General features: G+C 41.4%; 1 protein-coding gene and 1 long non-coding RNA gene across 14 annotated transcripts in view; one reads left to right on the top strand and one right to left on the bottom strand.

The window, feature by feature from the left end:
* The window catches only part of SMAD1 (SMAD family member 1), a 68406-nt gene that overhangs the window by 3936 nt on the left and 49430 nt on the right, over positions 1 to 15040 (top strand). The window contains exon 2 of one of the 13 annotated variants that reach the window (XM_072976228.1): positions 10263 to 10383. The exons of the other annotated variants lie outside the window; for them this stretch is intronic. The gene's annotated coding sequence lies outside the window, so the exon portion shown is untranslated. The remainder of the gene's footprint in view (positions 1 to 10262; positions 10384 to 15040) is intronic. 13 annotated transcript variants of the gene reach the window in all.
* LOC140699994 (uncharacterized) lies at positions 2673 to 3609 on the bottom strand. Its single transcript, XR_012078196.1, has 2 exons — positions 3455 to 3609; positions 2673 to 3042 (listed from the first exon to the last, which is right to left on the bottom strand). It is a non-coding gene; the product is annotated as an uncharacterized lncRNA (long non-coding RNA).

The following is a 15040-nucleotide window of genomic DNA, read 5'->3' as shown; positions in this document are numbered from 1 at the left end:
AGCGTTCCTGAAAACGGAGAAGGGCTTACAGAACTCTGAGTCTCTGAAAAAATTGAGGATAAGTTAAGGGATGTGCAGTCTGCATTGTCTAAGTAGCTTTCCATTTGGTAGTGGAGAAATGCATGCTTTGAGGGTTGCCAGTAAGGACCTTTGCAGCTCTGATCCGTGTACTGTATCAGGCTTCATGTGAGCTTGAATTTAAGTTGGCCTTGGGGACCTTCGGAAATATCGAAGGACCTTGTACTTCATGTCTCTGATCCTTCTATTAATGCTGAGTTGCTCTTCATTGATGCATCTGCTGATAAGTTATTTTTTTTTAACTTACAAGCTTTTGCACAGCAAAGGAAACCATAAGCAAAACAAAAAGTTATTACTTTAACAAGTCTAGTTATCAGGTCTCCAATGAAAACAGAGATATTTGAATTTAACATATGAACAACTTGAGAAAAGAAGATTCTTATTCTTTTCTTAAATTTCTGGCAATCCATGTTTGGTTTATGGGTCATTTAGGGCTGTGCCGTCCAGTAAAGCAGCCATAACCGCATGCGGATATTTACATTGAAATTAATGAAAGTTAAATAAGAATTCGTCTTCTCAGTAGCAATGGCCACATTTGAAGGGCTCAATAGCTAATGTGGCTCATGGCTCCCACACTGGGGAGCGTAGGCACAGAACCGTCTCATCATCCCAGAAGGCTGTGTTGGACACTGCTGCTCTCCAGCCCTTGCCTCTCATCCTCCTTTTCTGCTCATCTTTTGGCTGCTTCTCTGCTTGCTACCTGTGTGGATGAGGTGGTGGGGTCAAAGACAAACAGATACATGTCAGTTTTGCTACTTTCTGGTTGCTCTTGTTGAAGTTTGGAAGTGACAGTTGAAGCTATGGGAGAAAATGAGGTTGACTTTTCAGTGGAAACGTGCGTATCACTGGGGTCATGGATTCTAATTTGATTTAGAGCTTTGGGCAGGAGGAGTAAACGGTAGCTGATTTTTTTCCTGTGTTTTTACTATGTCCTCGTGTTCAATACTCATCTCATTTAAGCCTCAGAACTTCCCTAAGTACTGCTATTGTCTCATTTTACAGGTCAAGAAACTGAGTTCAGACTGATTCATTGCCCTGCCTCAGGGTACATACATGATTATAAGCTTGGGTGTGTTGTGAACCAGGCAGTGTGACTCTGGAGCCTCCCTGTTAACTGTATCTGTATGAATACGGTTGTCCAGAATACTTAAATAATCATTGTTCTGCTGGGCTTCATTAATTCCAGTGTAGACGTGACTTTACTTTTATTTTTTCGGCTTTTAAGCAGATTTGCCCTCTGTTGTGCTTTTCTAGGCTGTCGTCTCTTGTCTTCTTATAAGTGCTTAATAAAGGAAACATAATGTGAATATGTATCTCAGCAGAATATAATTAGAAGAATAAGTCTGACATAAAAGTAATGCCAAATTAGTTTTATCTCTGCTTTTCTGGATAATTCCTGTCACGTTCCCCTTGGCTTTCTTTTATATAATCATGAGCTGATGGTACTGAAAAAAGTTCTGGTATTCAGTTTATCTTGTCAAAATTAGTCTTCCCTTAGCTGTTAAATAAACCCTGCACCTTGAGAGACAAATAGTTCATTGCCAGTTCTTTGGAATTTTTTTCTTTTTACATTTAATGTTACCTTTTGTATGGTTTTACAATTCAGTCGTTCATAAATTTTCTTTTTCTTTTCTTTCTTTCTTTTTTTTTTTTTTTTGGTTTAAGAATCTGATGAAACTGTAGAGTCTGTCTCCTTGTCACTCCCACCTGCCAGTCCAGAAATGCTTATATGCCCTCATAGGCTTGTGTGTACACAGAAGTACGCAAATTGCATGACACTTCAGGTAAAGGACATCATGGGACTGCCTTGTGTTCAGAAACATTAAGATTTGTAATTTCCTTTACGAAGAATAGAGATATCGCCTGTGAAAAGCTGCTCTGAAAGTTTTCTTATCCAGCTGGATGATATCAAATTGAGCAATCCGAGTCCCACGGAAGACACCAGACTTGCTCTCTGTCTGCCTATCTATCTGGTGATTGGAGGAGAGAAGTCCTAAATCCAGGTCACTCTCATTGTCACCTTCTCATTTGTTTATTTTTTCCTACCGCACTCGCTGTGTTCCTGGGGCTTTGGTCTGAGCATAGCCAGTGTTATTTGGGGAGGGGAGGAAAGAAGAATTTTTTGGCGTGATAGTGACTTTTTGTTCCCAGCATTGTTTGAACTGAGTAGGATCAAGTCTGACAACCTCAGAGAGTTGTTTTTTACAGACTAATACTGATTTTTTTTTTTTCATTTTAGAGATGGAACAGAAAAGCCCTATGCCTGGTTTAATCATGGGACCTTACTAGAAAATGGGTGATCCGAGATGGTACAAAGTTCAGACTAAATCAGGCAGTTCTGCTCTACGCATCTCTTTTTGCTCTCAAAAACAAATCACATTCCCAACCAAAAGCTACAGACAGATTGGGATATTTAGGGAAGGAGCTTGGGGGCACTAGGGAGAGAGTTGGAAAGGTCTAAGGAGAAAAAGGATAATTTACATATGGAAAGGTAGAGAAATTCCATATTAAGTCATAAAATGCCATTGAAGTTGATGGAGTGTTCTCAGTAATTGTACTTTGGTATGTGGTTTTTCTTTTCTTTTTTTTAAAACTTACTATTACTGATTTATTGTAAGTGGATACAAGTCAGGAACAGCCAGGTGGAAGGGATGCACAGGCCAGGTGCAGGGAAGGGGCACAGAGCTTCCATGCCCTCTCCAGGCTCCCCTTCCTCTTGACACCTTCACGTGGTCACCAACCTGGAAGCTCTGGCTTTACTTTTTGGTGCCAAGAATAGCAGGACGTGCTTTGATAACAAATAGAGGCATCTCCATTTTGCTGCGAACTGAAGTCCCTTGACTCTGTTCCTTTTGTGCTGTTAAACCTCGGAGAGCAGCGGTTCAGTCTAATCTGGTGAGCTGTCATCTGATTTGCCGCAAAAATACCTGAAGTATTTTTTAACACTTCTTCTAGAGTTACTTCCTTAAAAAAAAAAAAAAAAAGACTAAGCTAAATCGCATGAATGTACTTAAAATCTAAGTCAAAATCTTCACTTTGGTGTTCCTTATTAAGATGGTGTCGGTTTTAGAGATGTACTACTAGTCATGGAAAAGTAACATTTGCAGGTGCTGTGGCTGACGTGCAGAAATGAGCGGGCTCTGTAGAGCATTCATTTCCATAAGGAAAGCTATCTTTCTGATGGGAAGAGCCAAAATTTTCTTAAACAGTTCGGCTCCAGTGACTGTATCAGATTTTTAGGCAGGTACTGGGAACTGCAGGATTCGAGCAGTTTAACATCTTTGTGATTTTTGTTAGAAGCCAAATCAGAACTTTAGGGAAGACTCCATCCTGAAGATAAAGCATCAAACCCTCTAAGGTTTGAGGGAATCCTTACCTGGCCATTCTCCCAAATCCCTGCTCGATTCCTAGTGTTCAGGTAAGGAGCCTTCTTCTCTTATAAGAACGCAGGCCTGTGGTGTGGTGGATTGGTTTCTTAACTTATTTTCTTGAGATAGACAAGCCTGAATTTCAAGGAAAACATATATACACACCACAGTTAATTATGCATCTGTATGCTTTGAGCTCACAATGAAAATATGTAGTCACTATGGCATGTTTGCAAAAAGGAGAGTAAGAGAGGTCTAGCTTTGGATTCAGCAATATATTCATATGCATAAATTTTTAATGCTTTATTTTTAGTTTCTGCTTAATTTTAGGGCAGCTGTACTATATTTTTTCCTACAGTCTTGGATAGTTAGGTATAGTTACTCAAACTATTCATTCATTTTCCTCTCCTTGTCTGTCTTTTGTGGTTTCTTTGTGGTGTGCTTATGCAAAGTGGAAGTATTTCAGACCTTTATAGTTTTTTTTCTTTCAGTTTCAAATACTGCAAGAAAAAAAAGGAAACTAATTATCTTTCAAGTATTATAATTAGGCATTAAATTAAGTCATTATTTAGTTAGCTAAATGTAAGATCCTTTGTTGGTTTCGACTGAAAGAAAACATGTCTTTTTAATGGAGGAGAGGGGTATTAAATATCTCCTCATTGGATAATTTTGATGCAGTATTGTAATGAGCATATGTTTCACTTACTCAAAGATTTATTAGTTCAGAGCGGCTCAGTAACTGCAGAGAAGGCACATAAAAATGAAAAATTAAATGCAACATTACAAGAGTTGCTGCAAGGTAGTATAGGAGTAAGTGGTGCAAACTGCTCACCTGAGGCCCTCCATGGTATGGAAGGGCGGGTGGGTTTGCATAGGTAGGAGGAAGAGGCATTCTGGGCGAGCAGTGGTGGAGACTCAGGGGGTAAATACGAGTGTTAGGAGCTGTCCAGTGAAACTCTGTATGTATGCCATCCGATACTGTAGCCACTAGCTACAAGTGGCTGTTTGCACTTAAAAGGTGGCTAGCACAACTGAGGAGTACTGCATTTTTAACTTTCATTTATTTATGTTTAAATAGCCACCAATTTAGCAATGTGCTGTCACTGGACAGCACAGACCTGGAGGCTGGTACGCAGCTCTGCCCGACCCCCGTGGTATTTCTGATGGGGCCCCTTGTACAACGAGCTGGGAGAGGTGTTCGGGAAGATTAAGCTGGATGAAGATTTGAGGACCTTAGCATGCCAGAACCTGGAAGAGCTGGAAAGTCACTGAATGTTTTTGAGCATGCAGTTTGGGGTGGAGGGGTAGAGCATTTATGCCAGGAGAGTAAGGAAGCTCTTTTGAGTTCTCTCTCTAAGGAGGTGGGTTGTGTGAGCCAAAAAACACTTGGTGATTATTTGGCTATGGGGTAGTGGGAGAGAAAGGTGTCAGAGATTATTCTTAAGTTTCCATCCTGAGTGGCTGGAAAATAATAAAGCCTTTACTTAGGAAGAGAGAAGAACTGGTTGTAGAAGGAATAAAGCTTGTGTGGATGATAAATCAGAGTTGACAGGTTGAATTTGAGGTGAGGTATCTCAGTATTCCACAGGCAATTTGGAGATAACGTAACTAAGCTAAAGCCTAGGGAAGGGCTCAGAGCTTTACATGGAGATTCGCGGTAGTCATCTACTGGGACTAATGGGAACGATGATTGAACATCTAAGAACAGATGGGTATTTGGAAAGGACCATGAACTGAAAAAAAGAGCTGGTGAGTTCAATCTTCCATTGATGCCACAATTAGGAATCAGTTGAAGGGAGAGGCATGTTTGAAGTAGACAAAAGAAGGAACGAACTAAAAGAAAGATGTGGGGTGAGAGGATGCCAAGGGAAGAGAGATTCCAGACATCGGTTCAAAGGGGGAGATGTTGTATGGTTCAGGGTGAAGGGGAAAATGTCAGTGCAATCAAGTGAACGTAGTTGAGGGGGAAGGACTGAGTATATTAAGAAATGAGAAATAGAGTCTTATATGCCCTCGAGTGACTTATGTTTCAAACTAGACGAGATGTCTTCATATTCGAAGGTTGAGGGAAAGAAGTTAATGGACGGAGAACAATCAGAGATGATGGAGTTAGTGATCTGGAGCACGGGGGATGTGTATCCATCCGTCATGGTAAGGAGGGAGATTGAGAAAGAAGCAGAATGGGGTCTAGGTTAGAGAGGAAAGCAGATGGCAGAGCTCACGCCAGCTGCACGGGGTTTCCTAGTAGGGTAGGAGTCTGATCAGTCCCTTCATTAGGCTGGTGAGCTGTGGGAATCAGAAAGTGGTACTGGAAGTTTAAGAATAACAGAGAAGTTTTGGAAGAACCATTGTAGGTGGTTGTCAGGAGATCTATGGAGAGCTCGAAGTTTGAACAGTTGAGGGAAGCCTGGGGTGAGGTTTGAGGTGGCTGTAGAGTACACTAGGTCATTGTCGCTTTTTAGTGTGACTTGTTGGCCCGAAAGTAAGATTGGAAAGGAATGTTGATAGAGATGATTCTGGCTTAGAGATAGCCAATAGATTAAGAAATAAGGCTCTAGAGTCAGGTTGCCTGAGTTTAAGTCCACGCCCCAACACTTACTTGCTTTTTATAACCTTGGGAAAGCTGCTGTTAACTTTTGAAGCTCACTTACCCTCATCTGAAAAATAGAGATAATAGTACCAGCCTCAGGACTGATCATAAGATGAAATGAGTTAGCCTCCCATGTTTCATTTAATCTGGGATGCTGCTAATTGTAAGACATTATTCCATGTACTATTGAGGAAAAAGCCATCAGTTAGTACATGACGTACAGTTGATTGTAAACTTCCTGGTTTGGCGCGGGTGGGTGTGCGTCTTGCAGTCAGTGAAGCACGGAATACCCAAAGGACTCAGCAGTAGGACCTGGAACATAATAAGCATTCGGAAAATGTTAGCTACGTACAAAAGTCACTGTGGTTTTAGAGTCTAGAATCTTAGACCAATATCGAATCTAATCTCCATAAGGGGTCATGGGTTATGAGGAGTCTAATGGATTAAATGAATTGAAAAGAGTTAAGCGGTGGAATCCTGGTAATGAAATTGTGAGATAGCAAGTTTGGGAATTTGTAGATGGAGCGTTTCCCTGGCAATTTCAGATAAAGGTTTTTAAGAAAAGTATAGTAATTGAACTAAGAGAAGAAGACCCTCTAAATTGCCCAAAGCTTTTAAAAGTAATTGTTCTGAGTTTGTCTATGGTTTTTCTTACAGTATTCATTAGTGTAAAAAAATTTTTTTTTCATTACCGTTATAGATGCTCAGTGCAAAATATTTCTGGCATGTATTCTCGTCATAGTGTCAGAAGGAAAGGGGGAGATTGATTCGTGTCATTTCACAAAATGGTCGGGGGCGGGAAGTATTAATAGCTACCTGTAGAGCTCTATAAACACGGCTCCAACGGCAGGAACCATAAAGGAGAAATTTATGGATTTGGTAACATTTCTGTGACCAAACACACACTCACAAATGACCGCACACAAAATCACAACCTTTCAGTAACAAATTTGCTTCAAGTTATTCTTCTTTGTAAGCTTTTTAAATCAATAGAAAATACCACCCCTAAGAAAAATTGGTAAAGGACATGAACAGGCAATTCACAAACAAATGCAATGCAGGCTGCTAATAAACTGTTCTGCTGTGTCCTGGAGCAGATGCGTCACTGGAATGGGGACCTTGTCTTTTTTACTTTATTGTATCATTCTTTGCGGACCGGGAAGTATTACTCTGGGGAAACTGGGCTTTTCTCATTGTAGGAAAGGAAGCCAGATTTCCCACCTCCTAAAAGAAGCTGGAGCTGTAAGGAAGCATGTAAGCCAGAGTGGTAAGGGACAGGCCATCTCTATCCCATTTCCTTGGCACTGCTTTGCTGCCCTTGGGACAGGACTTGGGCTAGGAGTCTTCTCATTCGAATGTGAGGTGTTCTCAGCCCTTTAGGGGCTGTAGTTTTGTGCAGTTTCTCGATCAGCTCTCATGATCGGTGAACCTTAAGGATACCTTAAGGTTCGAAAGGGGCCTCTTTCCCTCCTACCTGAGTTGCAGTATTAGATTTGATTTGTAGTGGAATTTCCTTATTCACATGAGACACAGTTATGGTCTTGGAACGTGGATTTTTTGTTTTTTAATTGAAATATAGTTGATTTACAATGTTGTGTTAGTTTCTGATGTACAGCATAGTGATTCAGTTATACATATCTTTTTCATGATTTGTCATTACAGTTATTACAAGCTGTTGAATATAGTTCCCTGTGCTATATATACAGTAAGACCTTGTTGTTTATCTATTCTGTATATAGTGCTTTGTGTCTACTAATCCCAGACTCTTAATTTATCCCTCCCCCTGCCTTTCCCCTTTGGTAATTGTAGATTTGTTTTCTGTGTCTGTGAGTCTATTTCTGTTCTGTAAATATGTTCATTTGTATCATATTTTAGATTGCACACTTAAGTGATGTCCTATGGTATTTGTCTTTGTCTGACTTACTTTACTTAGTGTGGTCATCTTTAGGTCCATCCATGTTGCTGCAAATGGCATTATTTCATTCTTTTTTTATGGCTGAGTAGTATTCATACACACATACCCCCCCACACACACACCCCCACACCCACACCCACACCCACAACTTCTTTATCCAGTCATTTATCATTGGACATTTAGGCTGTTTCCATGTCTTGGCTATTGTAAACAGTGTTGCTCTGAACACTGGGGTGCATGTGTCTTTTTGAATTAGAGTTCCCTCCAGATACATGCCCTGGTGTGGGATTGCTGGATCATACGGTTAGTCTATTTTTAGTTTTTTAAGGAATCTCCATACTTTTTTCCACAGTGGCTGCACCAAATTATTACAACATGGTTTTAATTATTGAGATGGACTAGTTCATAAGGTATTAAAGAGAAAAGCTCTCCCATGTAGTAAAACCTCCTGGGTGAGAGAAATTTAAGGAGTTAGGCATCAGTATTTAATTTCCCAGATTTTCTCTAAAGGGTGGTAGGGTCATGGGTGTAAGAAAGGCTTTCCATGTGTCACCCATAAGGCGGTTATTGGTGGGGTCCTTACCTAAATGAAACACACTTAGTCTTACCTCAGCTTTGAGTTGTTACCTGGCCTCTAGACAGAAGAGAATTTGTCAGCATCTCTGCCCCACCACCTCCTTTCTCTTAAATGATCTGCCAGTATTTCAAATTTGGAGGCAGGGGAAGGCTTTTGAATCTCACCCACAGGCTTACCACTTACGTGTTATCATCTCCTCTTCATTTTTTATGTCCTTTCTGTGGATGGTGACTGGGAGTCAGGGGCCTGTGCATCGGTCAGACCCATTCCTCAAACTCTAAGCTAAATTGGGGAGGGAGGATGAAAGCTGGCAAAATGTCTTAATTTTATCAAAATTGGTCATTAATTTTTATGGGTAGCTTTTCATGGAAGGGAGTGATCATGCTGCCGTGAATGTTGCCTTGGAGAGTACACGTTTAGCCCTCTGCAGCCCAGGACGGCTGCCTGAATGGAGCTTACCATCTCGTCTGTCACAGCTTTCCATTGTGCTCCGTGTCCGCTGCAGGCTTTGCAGTCTGGCGTATTTAATAACAACCTCTGTATTTCCCCCATGTTCTTGTTTGTGTGCTCAGGACTTCTGTTCGGTTCGTTCAAGCTTGAGAGAATGTTTGATTGGTTTCTAATGGTCTTCTGTTAACTGTGAACAAAATTAACTTGATTATTATTGAAATGATTGGCACCCAGACTTATATATATGGCTTTTATTTGCACTTAAATGGTGAAGAGTTTTGTCCTGTCAAATCATGGGGCTGAAATGTTGATCTGTATTCCAGGAAAGTCTCCTTTCGAATAGGTGCATCCTCACTGTGAGCTTCTGCTTTTTGTTGAGCCAATATTAATCATTCAGCAAGTTCTTCCTGCGTCCAGCACTGGGCTCTGTTTCAGGGAGGTTTGGAGAAACGTGTAAGTCAGTTTCTGCCCTGCAGAAGTAATCCTACTGCTAAGAGGAGATTATGGTTATATGAAAACTTCAGTAACAAGCCATCGTTATTAATGTCGTATCATCTTAGTTGGAGGCTGTTTCTCCACTTGGGTCAGCCTTTAAACATCACGGGACTGGTAAGGAGCTGATGTTGTTGGAGAGCTCCTGTGTCCTGCCCACTTCCAGCTTAGTTGATTCTTTCAGCAAGTTTTTGAGTGTCTATATTTATACTTATAGTGTATCTCTTGTGCAGCTTGATAAAGTTGGGATAAGGGATCATAAATGTAGAATTTGCACTGAGATCTTACAACTTGGAGGAAAAATACAAACCTGCTTGCCTGCTGTGCCTTCTGTTTTACTAGCTTTTGTTACAGTTACTAATTCTTTGGACTGAGTTCCTGAGTGTGTGTGGACAGTGTCTTTCTGATCTTGATGTTAACACTCTGGTTCTTGCTTTGTCTGCACATCAGAATCCCATGAACAACCACCACGACAAAAATGCCAGGCCCTCCCTGAGAGGGCCTGTCCTGGGGTTGGGGGCCTGGTGGCCTTTCAGCAGGCACCACAGGTGAGTCTTATGTACAGCACTGTTAAGGACTGTCGGCTGGACACACAGTACTGATGTGGTAGTGAGTTTTTTCATATTGATGTGCTTTTAAACACATGCCAGGAACCAGGGCCTGTGGGTTCGTTGTGAGAAAAACTGTGTCTTGTCCATCCAGCAGCACGTGGTGCCCTGTGATGTCTGTCACAGCTGCTCCAGACACCCCAGGCAATTCTGACGGTTAACTTCTTTGCTCCCTCTTTTTTAGGAAGAAAGGATATGTGTGTCTGAGCTCTTTCCCTTTTTCCTCCTTGAAGGAATCAGCAGTTCTTGTGTCCTCGGGTCTGGAAGTGGAGCTGATAAACAAGCCTGCCGTGGCCCTTGTAACTGTAAGCGTGGGGATGCTGGGAACTGTATCATACCCATTCTCCTCCTCCTGCACCTTTATGTTGGTAATAAGTGCTTGAAGAATTGTTTGGTTACATGGTGTATTACTGGCTCTCTTAAAACGGACAAAGGAGAACTTGGGTTTTGAAGTCTTCTAAGAGCACCCTCTTTATTAGGTTTTTTCATCCCGATTGGAAAATCTCTCACCGTGGGGAGGTTAATGGCTAGAACTGGACTGAACAAGTGATCTGAAGCAGAAGAGGGCTAAGTTTATGGTCCGGGTCTCACCTAATCCTGTAGGTGCTGCTTGCTTGTGTCCACAGCATGATTTCCCTCACCCCATGCAGGACGGTGTGTCCGTCCTCTTAGCTGGAGGCAGGGCTTACTGTTCTGGGAGAGGGCCGCTGCTCTTTGTTCAGTTTCTCCTCTGACGTGGCCAGGTGAACGCTTGTAAGTCCAGTTTAGTTTTTGGCAGATTGAAAACAGGGCGTCATTAATCATCACGTGGAGGAGAGTGATATCTGGCTGATCTCAGTGGTTGTTTCAGAGGTTATGTAAACTCTGATTTTGAGAGGTTACTTTATTCTTCAAATGACAGATTTACTGGAAAGGGGACAGGACCAAATTGCTCTTGAAATATTTGAATAATACAAAACCTTTCTTTGGTAAGAAATTCATACATTGAGAAATTTTAAGGATATTTGAATTGTTAGTGGAAAGGGGACTAGGGGGCTAGAATGGGAAGGAAACTTGCTTTTTGTTATAATGTGCCATTTTGTAGAACTGAATTTTTTGAGCATGTGATTGAGTTCTTTAATAAAAAGTACCTTCCCCCCCAGATCATATTCATTCAGAATTAGGTCATATATCCCCACCATACAGGAAAACGTTTCCCTGAAAATCCTAGTTCAGTGATACCCCATTCTGTGCAGGAACACTTTCAGTTATTTTTTTCTGTATAAAAAGATAAATCTTGCTGCCTCTTGATCATAATACTGTCTTCTGGAGCCATGTAGAAGAAATCTATGACCTACTTTCGGTTTTTACTTATTTTTATATTGGGCTGTTAAAATTGCAAACAGTGATTGGTTGTGAGTGAAAGTGGTCTGCTCCTCTACACGCCCCTCCTCCCCAGCTCGCAATCAAGGCAACCACTGGTTCACATTTGTCTGTTTCCTTCCAGGCTTTTAAAGATGCACACATATTATACACGGACAGGTTTTGTTTCTATTTGTGTTTTTAAAATGGGATTGTACTATGTGTATTAAACCTCGTTTTAACTGGACAATTATAATACGGTTTTCTTTCCCTTGTAGACATGAAAACCTGTCCTTTTTCTTCTCTTTTTTTAACAGTTTACATCATTGTTGCATGTACAATAATTTGTTTAATTGTTCCATTATTGTTGGACGTCTGGGTTATTTGGAACATGAATGATCTTGAGCATAGATCAGGCTCATCTGAGGATGCAGCTTCCCTTGTAGCTGTCTCAGATTGTGGCTGTTTTCTCTCATAACCCCCGTACCACGGGGCCGGGAGGTGGGGGCTTCTCATCGCCCCACCCAGAACTCTCTTCCCACGTCCTCCATGAAAGCCCCTCACGTGCGATTCCCCCACACTTCCCTTCCTCCTTAGTCACTTACTGCCTCACTCCCCGTCCTCCACCCCAGTCCCTGCAGGATTTAGTGTCCAGTCGTTGTCCCCTTCCGACTGCTCCAGTGATAATTTTTGGACTGCTTCCCCAGGGACCTTTGACCCCACCTCAGGGACTCCTGGTCCTGGAATATGAGATCTTGCACTTCTAAAAATTAAACAGACTTCTCCAACTTTATGGTTAATTCTTTTCTTTATTAATCAGAAGAGCGTATTTATTCATAGCCATACCTTCAGAAGACATAGGATCTAGAACCTGATCACTTCTGCTGGGCTGAGCCAAACCTGTGTCGCCGTGAGCTGGAACAGTTGCTGTAGCTTCCTAACTGGTCTCTTTACTGCTCCCTACTTCTGACACTCCTCCTCCTCCTTCCTCCCCCCTCTTTCTTCCTCCTCCTCCTCCTGCCCTCCTTTCAGTTTGTGCTCAGCCCAGCCAGAGCCCTCCTGTTAAGCTGGAAGCTGGTGAGGGCTGGTATCTCTGCTCCCCACGGTTCCTGTCTCAGTTCAGAGGGAAAGCTGTGAAGTCCTTGCGGCTGTCCTGTCTGTCCCCTCCCTGTCCTGCCCCTCCCTCTCCATCCCAGCCGCGTTGGGCCCCTCGCTGTCCCTGGAGCACTGCCGGCCCTTTCCCGCCCAACGGCCTCTGCCCTTGCTCTGCTCCTACTTGGGATGTGCGTCCCCAGGTCTCCCCGTGGCTCCGTCCCTCACTTTGCAGGCTTCTGTTCAACAGGGAGGCCTTCCCTGACTGCTACAATGTAGGTCTCATGAGGGCATGGACTTTTTCTATTACTTTCTTTTTAAAGCATTTTTATTTATTTATTTGTTTTGGAGGGATGGTAATTAGGTTTATTTATCTATTTATTTTAATGGAGGTACTGGGTATTGAACCCAGGACCTTGTGCATGCTAGGCAGGCGCTCTACTGCTGAGCTATACCCTGCCCTGGTGGACTTTTTAAAAAAATAATTTTTTTAAAAAATTTTTATTTCTTATCTAAGTGTAGTTGATTTACAATGTTAGTTTCAAGTGTACAGCAAAGTGATTCAGTTATACATATACCTACATATATACATATATTCAGATTCTTCTCCATTGTAGCTTACTACAAGAAACAGTTATTTTACTGTATAGCACAGGGAACTATATTCAGTTTCGTATAAAATAACTTGTCTCGTCCAGTGCTTAGAATAGCGTCTAGCGCTTTGTAGGTGTTTGTCGAATGAGTTGAGTGACTGCAATGTTATCAGCTTTTCTTTTTATCATTCTTTTTATTTTTTTGTACCGTTAGAACTTCCACTGGACAGACAAAAACTGGAACAGACACTTCATTTTTTTTTGTATACACAAAATATTGAAACTAGCTTATTTGTGAAACTGCCCTGTAAATGTTACCCTTTTCAGCATGTTATAATTTTTGAATCAGTTGTACATGTTCATGTTTAAGGGTGATAACCCAGCGGGGTCGGTGTTGGAATCCAAGTTTGGTGGAAAGCAGACTGAGGCTCAGGGAGGTGTTTTGTTCAAAGATCAGCTACAAAGTGGAAGGCTGCCCTTCACACCTACCTTTTTCATTCCAAGTGAAGGGCTCTTGTTTTCCCATTTAAATACATCTTCAAATGACTTTGGGGGGGTCTTATCTGAACGTCTGGGGAACCTGCCCTGATTTCTTATTCTGGATTTAGTCTGCCTTTTGTTTTCATTTTGAAAGCACATGAAATAAATGGTTAACTTTAAAATTCCTGACAATGACAGAGCAACAAGGTTTATTTCTCTCACCTGTGGAGGAAGTGGCCTCCACCCAGTTTTACTGAATTAGGAGGGAAGTGATTTTTTCAAGTGATAAAAAGAAATAAAATTCCATGCTCTTCCCAGAGGAGGAGTTCAACAATTGGGAGAATGGCGTGAGACCATATGTTGGTTTGTAAAAGGATATAACTTGTAAAGATGTTTCCTTTGATGCCTGTGATGAATATGGATGTGTTTCCCTTCTAGAGGGTCCTGATTAAATTACTCAATTAAGAGTGGAGCTGGAGGATCTAAATATAGGGAGAGGGTTCAGGCCGTCCTGCCTTGTGTATGTCAGCTCACCCCTACAGATGTGCGTGCGTGTTGTAAACAGCACCTGTGAGATCAGTGGATGGGGAGAAGTGTGTTCCAAAAAATGAAATACAGCAGGATTTTTTTTTTTTTAAATAAAAGGCATCGTTTTTTCCCTCCTCTGGCCTGTTCCTTTTTCACCTATGAATTTGGCATTTGAATTACTTGTTTTTTAAAACCTGATGAATAGACTTTAGTACCTGTTCTGGTTTAAAATGTAATCTGTCACTTATTAGAATATGATCTTGAGAAAGCTGTTTAACAACCTCTGATCCTCAGGTTTATTAGGAAAATGGAGACGATACATCTCTTGAAGGCCTGCTATAAGAAGTCAACAGGATAGTGTCTGTAAAAACTACCCTTGTAACCCTTGCAGAAGGTGATAGCTCAGTCAAAATAATTTCCTTTCATTTATTAATTATTGAATCATTCATAACTGGTCACTTTTGGAAATTTACCACATTTAGCATTCTTTGCAATCTGTAAAACTGCTTTTCTATGATAACAGTGACTCAAAGAGAACAGTTTTTTCCTAAGAGACTGCTGTAGACTTTCCTCTTGTAGTCAGTAAAGTTAAATTTTAAAATGCCTCTGGTCTTCAGTCTCCTGTGTTTGACGAGTGAGCACTTGCAGCCAAGTGACTCTAACTTCTGAGCTGAGGTGAATACAGATGAGATTTATCAGGGTGAGGCAGTTACAACCTGGATATCTTGAAAGGTTACCATATACCAGAGGACAGTTTTCCATTATAAGCATGACTTTGAGAACAAAGATTCAGTGGAATTAAGGAATGTTGTACAACATTTAGAGGAAGTGGCAAGGAGATGTAGAAGTAAGACAAGTTTGTTGAAGTTGAGGACAGTAAGAAAACTTTTTAAGTGTCTTCAGTCTGCTTAACTAAACAAGTAATCAT

This window comes from Vicugna pacos, chromosome 2 (genome assembly GCF_048564905.1).
Source record: "Vicugna pacos chromosome 2, VicPac4, whole genome shotgun sequence".
NCBI lineage: Eukaryota > Metazoa > Chordata > Mammalia > Artiodactyla > Camelidae > Vicugna > Vicugna pacos.
This window is presented reverse-complemented; position numbering and strand designations above follow the sequence as displayed.